We start from the raw sequence: 11,360 nt of genomic DNA, 5'->3' as shown, positions 1-11,360 counted from the left end.
TGCAGCTTAATTCATTTACTTTTAATCTATATGTGTCTTTATATTTAAAGTGGGTTTTGTTTTTGATTCAGCCTCATAATCTGTTTTGGCTCCTGGGGCTTCTGGGTCCGGCCTGCCTTGCTGACCCCCCGATCAGGTCCCAGGCGGCAAGGCGGGGCCGGCTCCTGGGGCTTTTGGAGCAAGGTGGGGCCGGGCTTGCCCTGGATGGCAGGGCTGGTGGCTCACGCTGTCCCGCCCTGCCTGCAGTATGCAAATTAGCTGCCATCTTTGTGGCGGCTAATTTGCATATCATGCTGATTAGCCATTGGGAGGCATAGAGAAGGTATGGTCAATTACCATGTTTGTCTAGTATTAGATAGATAGAGGCCTGGTGCATGGGTGGGAGCCGGCTAGTTTGCCCTGAAGGGTGTCCCAGATCAGGGTAGGGGTCCCACTGGGGTGCCTGGCTAGCCTGGATGAGGGGCTGATGGCTGTTTGCAGGCTGGCCAAGCCCCCCAGCAGGGACCCTTACCCCATGGAGGTGTGGCCAGCCTGGGTGAGGGGCTGAGGGCCGTTTTCAGGCTGCCCACAGCCCCTTCAGGGTGGGGGAGTCCCACTGGGGTGCCTGGCCAGTCTGGGTGAGGTATCTTCTGTAATTGAAACTTTGTAGCCTTGAGCAGAGCCGAGGGTCTGGCCAGGGCAGGCGGGAAGCTTGGCTTCCTCCATCACCGGGGGCAACCCAAGCCTCCTGCTCGCTCCAGCTGCATAGCCACCGCCATCTTAGCTGGGTTAATTTGCATACTTGCTCCTGATTGGCTGGTGGGTGTGGCTTGAGCATAGCGGAGGGATGATTAATTTGCATGTTTCTCTTTTATTATATAAGATTTGTTTTATTTACCCTATTTTTCCAAAATGTAAATTACACTGTTGGAGTAAATTAGGCAAACTCCTTTTTTAAAAAATATATACTTTTTAGCCTTAGCCAGTTTGGCTCAGTGGATAGAGTGTTGGCTTGTGGATTGAAGGGTCCCAGGTTCGATTCTGGTTAAGAGCACACGCCCAGGGTTGCGGGCTTGATCCCCAGTAGGGGCATGCAGAAGGCAGCCGATCAATGATTTTCTCTCATCATTGATGTTTCTATCTCTCCCTCTCCCTTCCTTGCTGAAATCAATAAAAATATATTTATATATATATATATATATATATATATATATATATACACACACACACACACATATATATACTTTTTATTGTTGATAGTATTATAGATATTTCCCCTTTTCTCTCCCTTTACTCCCATCCTCCCAGCCCCTACCCACCCTCCTCATGGCTTCACTACTCTATTGCCTGTGTCTATGGGCTATGCCTATCTATATATATAAAAGCCTAAGGACCGAACAACTGAACAACCTAAAGACCAGTCAACTAGTTGCTATGACCCGCACTGACCAGTAGCTGCCCCCTGGTGGTCAGTGTGCTCCCACAGTGGAAGTGCCCCTCAGCTGACCGATGGGTGCCAGACACAGGGCTCACGGCTGGTGAGCGCTGCTGTGGCGGTGCGAGCCTTTCCCAATGGGGACTGACTGCAGCAGGATCAGGATGAGCAGAAGTGGCAGGCAGGAGCAGCAGGTGGCATTGGACTGCCAGTTTCGGCCAGATCCCCACAGGCCGCGCCGAGGGACCTCACCAGTGCATGAATCCATGCACCGTGCCTCTAGTAAGCATATAAGTTCTTTGGTTTATCTCTTCTCATCTCCGTAACCCCACAGGGAGGTATGTCAGTTTGTTCCATGCCTCCATGCTTTGGGTCTTACTTTGTTGTCGATTCATTCTGTTCATTAGATTCCACAAATAAGTGAGGTCATGTAATATTTGTCTTTCTCAGATTGGCTTATTTCAATTAACATAATATTTTCCAGTTCCATCCATGCTGTCCCAAAGGGTAAGAGGTCCCTTTTTTTATACCTGAATAGTATTCCATAGCGTAGATGTGCCACAGCTTTTTTATCCACTCATCTATTGATGGGCACTTGGGCTGTTTCCAAATCTTAGCTACTGTAAATAACACTGTTATGAACATAGGGGTGCATTCATTCTTTCTGATTGGGTTTTTTTGGGTATTTCTCCAAAGGGGACACACAGATAGCCAAGAGACATATGAAAAAATGCTCAGAGTCACTAATCATCAGAGAAATGCAAATTAAAACCATAGTAAGATATCACCTCACACATGTTAGAATGGCTATCATCAAAAAATCAACAGACAACAAATGCTGGCGAGGATATGGAAAAAAGGGAACACTAGTTCACTGCTGGTGGGAATGCAGACTGGTGCAGCCACTATGGAAAACAGTATGGCGTTTCCTCAAAAAATTAAAAATCGAACTGCCTTTTGACCCAGCGATCCCACTTCTGGGAATATATCCTAAAAAATCCAAAACACCAATTAGAAGGAATATAAGCTCCCTCCTTAATTCCAAATGTGTATAAAAACTGCATCCAGAAAACATTTGAGATCTTGCTTTCCAGCAATTGTCATCAGTTTTGGCTCAAATAAAGTCTTACAAAAATTCTCTACAGGTGTGGATATTTCTTATATAAACATCAGTAATGATGGTGTACCAGGGCTGTGTCTTTATTTCTCTTCTTTCTTTCTTTCTTTCTTTCTTTCTTTCTTTCTTTCTTTCTTTCTTTCTTTCTTTTTAATTGCTTAGGGCTGTGTCTTTAGATGTAAACACACAACAGGTCCTGTATTGCTCTCTGGCATGGCACTATCTTTACTTTTGTCATAACCTCATTACTGTCAAGACTTGTATTTATTTGTCCTCCACATGATTCCCTTTCCTCATTTCATGCTCCCTCCAATGTCCCCTCCTTGGAGAGGCCTTCCCCACTGGCCCCATTTAAGTCATCTCAATTTGTTACCCTCATCCTGTTTTGTCTGTAGAATCCTTAGGGCCATTCGAAATAGTATTTTGCATTCCTTCTCAGACCTGGAACAGTACAGGGCCTGTAATCAGTGCTCCATAAGTGGTTAATGAGTGAGTGACTCCTCTCTGGATGCTTCGACTAGCCTGCAAGGCCCTACTACATCCACCTCTGTCCCTTCCCCTTCAGTTCTCTCCTTCCCTTCCTCCTTGCTCATTGCTCTCCAGCTAAGCGGCCTTGAACATTCCAAGCTCTTTCCCATTTCCAGGCTTTTGCCCATGCAATTTCCTCAGCCTGGAAAACTGCCTCCAGATCGCTGCAGGGCTGCCTCTTTACCTTCTTCCCAGCTCTGTCCAGTGTCACCTCTTAGATGGGTCTTTCCCTGGCTTTTCTGCTAGTTCTAGATATCCCCATTCCCACTTGCCCATCTTCTGAAATCTTTGTGCACAGAATCTGGTACAGTTACAGAAGCAGAGATGGGGTTTAGTTGATTTTTCACCCCAGAGTATTCTGGGAGCAAAGAGAAAAAATAACTAAAACAAGCAAAGCAGCTGGCCTTCATTTAGCACTTGATCTGTGCTGAAGTGGAGTACCCTACCTCAGAGTTAGGTTCGTTTATCATCCCTGCTTTATAGGAGAGGAACTTCAGACCTGCCAAAGGTCACAGAGCTAAATAGCCGAAAGTCAACACACCGTACACTGACCATCGCAACGTGCATTCTCCTTTTTTTAAAAAAAAAAATTTTTTTATTCATTTCATAGAGGAAGGGAAAGGAAGAGAGACATAGAATCATCAATGATGAGAGAGAATCACTGATCGGCCGCCGCCTGCACGCCCTGCACTGGGGACCCAGACATGTGCCAGAATAGAACCTAGGACCCTTCAGTATACAAGCCGATGCTCTATTCACTGAGCCAAGCCAGCCAGGGTGGAACGTGCATTCTTTTTTTTATTCTTTTATTTATTTATTTATTTTCGGAATGTGCATTCTTTTTTTTTTTTTTTAAATATATTCTATTGATCTTTTACAGAGAGGAAGGGAGAGAGACAGAGAGTCAGAAACATCGATGAGAGAGAAACATCGATCAGCTGCCTCCTACACACCCCCCACTGGGGATGTGCCTGCAACCCAGGTACGTGCCCTTGACCGGAATCGAACCTGGGACCTCTCAGTCCGCAGGCCGACGCTCTATCCACTGAGCCAAACCGGTTTCGGCCGGAATGTGCATTCTTAATCACCTTTCCACCCACAGTGCACTGGGGGCCTAGAGATTACAACTAATGAAAACTTTGCAAGGCAGGAAGTGTCCCTTTGGCATGTGGACTTGGGAACAAGGGGGCATGGCGGACCTTCCCGCCAGATGGAAGTGTATGTACAGGCCAGGGAATGTCTCTGAGATGTGCCTCAGGAGGGTGAGGTTGTGTTTTACAGATGTTCAAATTCTATCTGTGTTCCTGGGACATGTGACTCCAGGTGACTTGCTAGAGCTGCCTGAGCCTCATTGACTGCTGTGGAGATGATGATGGTGTTTGCATCACAGCTGTGGGTGGAGTAATGAAAGTAGGAAAAACACATAGAGCACTGACATGTGCTAGGCACTGCAGTTTGCCTCGTGAACATTTTCCTTTGATTCTCACAACCACCTAGTGAGGTGGGAACTGTTACAGTGTTGATGCAGAAATTGAGGCTCAGGAAAATAAGTTAACTTCCCCCAGATTGCAGATCAGGCAAGAATCATTCCCAGTAGACTATATTCAAAATCGGAATCTAGCTCCAGGGCGGGAATGTGTAATTGCTAGAGTATGGCATGTGAAGCCCCACCTGGCGCAGGAATGTGGTAAGGACCAGCGAGGCTCTGCCGCTGCTGCTTTTGTCGTGATGGTGCTTTGATCATTGTCATGTCCTCGTGCTCCTCTTCATTCTCAAAGGGCTTGCTGTCTATGCCTCTCGCGCCGTTCGGCCTTGCCACTGTCCTGTGTTTGGTGAATGGTTCCCGTGTAGAAAGCTTTTGTCTCTAACACAGTCACATTTGGTCCACAGCAGTGTCTGAGTCCTTGGGACCTGGGACAGAGTGAGGTTCCTAGGAAGTGCTCGATGATACTGGCCTTGGGGCTTGTTATGCAAAGAGCTGAGGTCTGAGTCCTGCTTGCCAATTTCAAGGAAATTACTCAGAGGACTGGCTGTGAAAGACAGTATTTATGAGGACTTAGTGCATATTGGGGGTGGCCTGTCGGTGAAGTCTCCGCCACACACAGGCTTTGGTAGTACAGGGTTACCTAGAGTCAGAAAATAGAGTCACAAATTGTGCATGCAGGGTAGATGGGCTCGTGAGCAAGCTGTGTGATTAAAACACCAGCTGTTTCCAGTCCAGGCTCACATCCGGCACAGGCTCTTTTTGGCCATTCCGTGACCGAGGAGCTGCCAGGCTTCCGGGGTCCCACAGTCCACTTACAGAGGGCCGTCATTATATTCCCACAGGGTGGAGGGGGAGTTGGAGCTTGGGAAGGGGCTCATGTGCTCACATACCACTCAGGGCTCTATGGTTCTTTACAAACGACTGGACATGAGGCTCTAATCTTATCTGACTGGCCCTGGGCCAACGAAGCTACCTCTGTTTGACTTTTCAGACATCAGTTACCTTCAAGGATGTGGCAGTGACCTTTACCCAGGACGAGTGGGAGCAGCTGGACCTTGCCCAGAGGACCCTATACAGGGAAGTGATGCTGGAAATCTGCAGGCTCCTGGTCTCTCTGCGTAAGGCCTCACTGCTCCTTTCTGTGGGGACCTACAGCCTCCTTCATTCCACCTCGTGTTCAGATTCCCACAAGACTCCCTCTCTCCCGCCCGCAGCCCCAGTGTGTGTTGGTTTCATGTTCTCCTGTCTGTCTCCCTGTATCTTCTACAGGAAATTTTGGGCAAGAAATGTAGTTCTCTTCTGAATGGCTCAGATACCAAAGGAGAAGGATTTGTAGGAGGAAACATGGGTTTCTTTAACATCCAAGGGCAAGATGTACAGTCGGCATCATGAGAGTTAAAGCCAGAAAGTGAAGGAATCTGATTAGGCCTTGCCCCGGAGACTTCTGTTCCTCACGTCTCTCTGTGGGTCTCAGCAGATTGGCTCTTTCTGCCACGGGCAGTTGGCAGCTGGAAATGGCCACTCCTGTCCTTGCTCTAAGAAGCCCCCAATTCCTTGTCTCTACTTCTCTCTGTATATACTTTTTTTCGTTCTCTCTCTTCCTTTCCACTTGGCCGTCTCTGCACAGATGTCCCGAGCCCACACTTCCCTTTACCTCTCAACCTGTACTTCAGCACAGGTTGGCTTAGACTGTCCCTTCTCCAGGTTCCCATGAGGTGGAAGCTGAGTAGCCAAGTTTGATTGGTCCACAGCCCAGTCAGGAGGACCCATGAGTAATAGGATGTTGTTCAGAAATGAGTGAACCAGACAGCACACCCGGAGGTGTGAGTCCTACTGGTTATTGTTCTAAACAACAATTCATTTTAAAGGCTTCTTTGGCCCTGACCATTTGCTCAGTGGTTAGAGCATCAGCCCTCAGACTGAAGGGTCTCGGGTTCGATTCCTGGTCAAGGGCACGTACCTTGGTTGCAGGCTCAATCCCTGGCCTACATGAGGGCATGTTCGGGAGACAACCAATCGATGTGTCACTCTCACATCGATGTTTCTCTCTCTCCCCTTACCTCCTCCCTCCCTTCCAATCTTTCAAAAAAATCAAAAGAAAAATATCCTCAGGTGAGAATTAAAAAAAAAAATGCTTAAAAGACTTCTTTGACCCCTGATGCCTACCTGTTTATCCCTTGTGTCCAGAAGTCTGGGCCATGATCCTCTCTTGGCATGGGCGATCATTTTAGGGGGTACAAACACAACAAATGGCATTGATGAGCAATCGGAGAAAGCCATTCCCTTTTTTTTCTTTCCTGCTTGCTGATGGTTTTAGGGCAGGAGTGGGGAACCTTATTTTCCCCAGGGGCCATTTTTATGATATTTATTGTGTATGGTCAAAGGCCATACACAATTATCAACTTAAAATTTAGCCTGTTCTAGGGAGTGAGAGTGGCCGGGGAGGGGTCGGTGGGAGAAAAAGGAGACATATATAATACTTTAAACAATAAAAAAAAAATTTTTTTTAACTAGCCTGCTATATTTGGTCAAACATTTAATTAAAATTTAATGCCTTAGCAGGGCCAGACCAAATGATTTTGCGGGCCTTATTATGGGCCAGACTCCCCCCCACCCCCCTTCCCGGTTAAGCGAGAAAGTATTTATTTTTTGCTAAGTCTTTTTTTGTTTGTTTTCTATTTTAGAGAAAGAGGAACAGAGAGAGAGAGAGACACCAGTTTGTTGTTCCACTTTCTTACTCATTCATTGGTTGATTCTTGTATGTGCCCTGACCAGGGAGCGAACCCACAACCTTGGAGTAGGGGGACAATGCTCTAACCACCTGAGCTACCCGGCCAGGGCCAAGCTGAGTCTTTCTAAATGCCCCTTGACTATTGGTAATTTCCCTCTTCAACAGAGGAGACAGCCTCAGACTCACAGCCCTGAGCAAGCAGTGTGAGTTCACTGAGACTTAATAGTGCTGTTTTGGCCCTAACTGGTTTGGCTCAGTGGATAGAGTGTTGGCCTGCGGACTGTAGGGTCCCAGGTTCGATTCTGGTCAAGGGCACCTGCCATCGCCAGTGGGGGGTGTGCAGGAGGCAGCCAATCAATGATTCTCTCTCATCATTGATGTTTCTATCTCTCCCTCACCCTTCCTCTCTTAAATCAATAAAATATTTTTTTCAATAGTACTATTTTGATTTTCTTATAGTAACTTTCCATTTGTGGTGAATGAAACTAGTTTTTCAATTTCTCAAATTGACACAGGATTCCCTTTTTAAAGGCAGGTATTAAGATAAAATTAAAGTGGGCCAGTGTAAAGAAAAGCAGTCAGTAGCAGTGGTCATGCTGTTCTTAGAGCACTGGTGCACGTGGGTCCTGTGACTACATCGGAACAATTTTAGGGATTCTCTAGGATGGAGGTCAAGGGAGGCGGATCGGCATAGAGAAAGCACCGCCTTATTCGGTGTTTAGGACCCAATGACGGCATTCTTGCGTTGGTTCCCGGTTGCAGATCAACTTGGACAAGAGCAGCCTCACTCCACAGTCTTCTCTATCGTGAAGTCCCAGACAGCACTGAGTCATTTCTTTTTGTCTTTGCTAAAATATGTGTATCTTACTTCTTTCTCCACAAACAGGATACCCAGTCCCCAAATCAGAGCTTGTCCACCTATCGGAGCACAGGCAGGAGCTATGGATTGTGAAGAGAGGCCTCTCCCGAAGTGCCTGTGCAGGTGGGTGGCCGAGATGTAGACAGTGGGTGTTGTGGCAGCCTAACTGTTGCCTCTGGAACTCCGTGGGAAGCTCCTTGTTGCGGCCTCCTTGGGTGCCTGGGTGTCTTGGTGTCCTTCTGTCCTCCCTCCTCAACACATTCTTTACTGCCGCCAGATGAAGAACCTCGTCTGTCAGGTAAGAGTGAGGCTCTGGCTCCAATTGGTTGGCCTCGTTTAGCTACGTCAGGCTCAGCTAATGCTCACTGCAGTAACAGATAACCTCCAACATGTCAGTGGCTCAACACATGAAAAATATTTTTCTCAATCATAACAGGGTCCATGTGGGTCAGCCTGGGAGTTCATTCACACAGTTGTTCAGAGACCATGTGCCCTTTGTCATCCATATGTGGCTTCATGGTCACCCTGGCATCATTCTGCTGCAAAGGGCTCATGAGAGGAAGGTAGAGTCCAGCTGCACACACGCATCACTTCACCTCGCATTCTGATTGAGGACTCAGCGGTTGGCCCTCCCTCTGGATGTAGCAGGGAGGTAGGATTCAGCTGTGTGCCCAAGGAGAAGGCACATGGGTTTGGTTTACTCTGCCTACTCTTGAAAAAAGTAGAAATAATTTCAAACTCATTGGGCTCTTTGAAGGTATAATCGTGAATGCATGAAAATGCTTAGCACCATGCCTAAGCTGTAGTTAGGAGCTCAAAAAAAGTCAGCTGTTAGGATCTTTCATGTGATGATATCAATCACAAAGCATAGTACCTCACATGTCATTCTGGACTCAGAAGAAAAAGAGCCTATCTTACTATATCTGCCTGTAATCTGTTCCCACCCTTCTGCATCCATTCTTCCATCCTCCTGTTTGTCAGGCAGAAGCAATCCCTGGCTCCATTGGCTTCCTGCCCCTCTTTTACTGTAAAACCTCAAGGTGACATTTGCATCTGTCTGTCCTACATCTCAGCTGCTGAAGGCAGTTGGAGTCATCGAGTGTGTTGATTGGCAGCACTGCAGAGCCATGGTCTCGCCCCTCTCCTGCTCAGCCTGCCAGTGAGTGTCTCTCACCAGCCCCTCCTCAGCCCAGCTGAGTCCCTTCCAAACACTTATTTTTCAATTATATTCCACATGTTCCATCAGATTCGTCATGCCTAGAAGGAAATCACGATCTTGCCCACTCCTCCATCCTCTACTTGCACTGGATGACCTGTCACTCAGACAGTCGAGAAGGGGGAAACAACCTTGGCCAAACCCATAGCACTCTGCCTCCGTCCAGCCCAGCATCCAGCCATCCTCATCTTGCTTATTTTGTTTTTCACATCAAGTGAATCCACTGCCTCCATGAGCTCCACCACTAACATCCTAGTCTAAGCCCTCATCACCTACTGCCAGTGTGATGCCAGCACACTGCTAACTGGTCGGCCCACACCTGTTCTTTGTTTCTGGTCAGCCGTCTCCTATACCAGCTCTCCCACCCACTCAACCATTGATCCAAACTGACCAATCCCTGAGCCACTGATGTCTCAGCATACAACCCACTTCATGTCCTGCTCTTGCTCCTCCACTGACAGGTCCATCTGTCTGTCTCATACCTGTAGCTCCCTTTCTCTATGGAAGAGATCTTGCCCCCTGCCGTGCCCACTTCCTGTGCCAGAGACTAACTCACATCTCCTGCCTTCCCTGGGACCTCACTTCTTCACTTATTTTCTGTTTCTTTCTTTTTTCTTTTTTTTTTCAGTGAGGAAGCAGGAGGGAGAGAGAGAAACATCAATGAGAGAGAATCATTGATCAGCTGCCTCCTTCATGCTCCACACTGGGGATCGTGCCTGCAACTCAGGCATGTGCCCAGACCAGGAATCGAACCCTGACCTGATTCATAGGTTGATGCTCAACCATTGAGCCACACTGGCCAGGCTCTTTTCTATTTTTATCTACCTCTATTCAACATAACAAAACAAAAACCCATGCTCAGGGTGCTTGCTTGGGGAAAATAAAACACACAAAACAGTCCTGGCTCCATGGCAGTTTCTAAACGTTGACTAATACATTTGTACAACCAAACTCTTGGAGGAGTTGTCTCATTCTTGGAAAAGTTGCCTACACTTGACTTCCTTAGCCCCACTACTCTTATTTCTTCTAGTTTTTTACCTGCATCCAGCAATACGCACATATCTTAGAGCTCACTGATGGATTTTTACATAGATAAGAGCCCGAACAGCCCCCACCCAGGGCAGACACACACAGTGCTTCCAGCAAGTCAGGAGGCTCTGCTGCTCCGTCCTGGAAAGGTCACCTTATCTAGATTGTCACCATAGGTTCATTGTGACTGCTCTAGAATTATTGTAAATGGAACCCGACTATATATTCTAGTATGTCTCTGAGATTCATTCTTGAGGTTGCATATAGTTGAACTCTGTTCTTAATAACCTCGTTCTTTGACATGATTCATTCTAGCCTTCCTTCTTTGCTTATTTGCAACTTCTTTCTGTGACCATGAAAACCTGGCTTCCATTATCTACCATTTATTAACTTATTTTTTCAATTCCATTATACTTGTGAGGTATTCTCCCTGGGAAACAGATTACTAACTAGAGTATAATATTTACATACATATTTTGAATCCGTGATTGGGAATTCACGTTTGCAGAGATGATTTCATTTATATGTGCATTTTCCACTGGGTGGGTGGTGGGTACCCCTAAATTTCCCCATCCCCATGTTCAAGGGTCAACTGTAGTTATTTTTGTCTTTAGCCTTACAGTGTACTGTCAAAACACCATTTTCCAAAAGTACTTGTTTTTCCCCCACCTTCTTCACTGAGGTAATGCCATACACACCTTTACAATTCACTCAAGTTAATTTCTCACAGTCTGCATTCCATTCTGGAATCCCCTGACATCCTGGGGTGTTATTGTTGTTGTTAATTTGAACACATTAATATTCACTCACTGTGATGTACAGTTCTTTGGGTTTTGAAAAATGCATAGAGGCATGTACTGTCCAGCCCAGTAAAATACAATATAGTTTCGTTATATACAAATGACCCTTGGCATCTCCTATATAGTCAACCACTCTCCCCTTCCCCATTCACTGGCATATAGTCTGTGTTGTCTCCATGG

The sequence above is a fragment of the Myotis nattereri genome (assembly GCF_964212035.1).
Source record: "Myotis nattereri genome assembly, chromosome: 15".
In the NCBI taxonomy this organism is placed as follows: Eukaryota; Metazoa; Chordata; class Mammalia; order Chiroptera; family Vespertilionidae; genus Myotis; species Myotis nattereri.
This window is presented reverse-complemented; position numbering follows the sequence as displayed.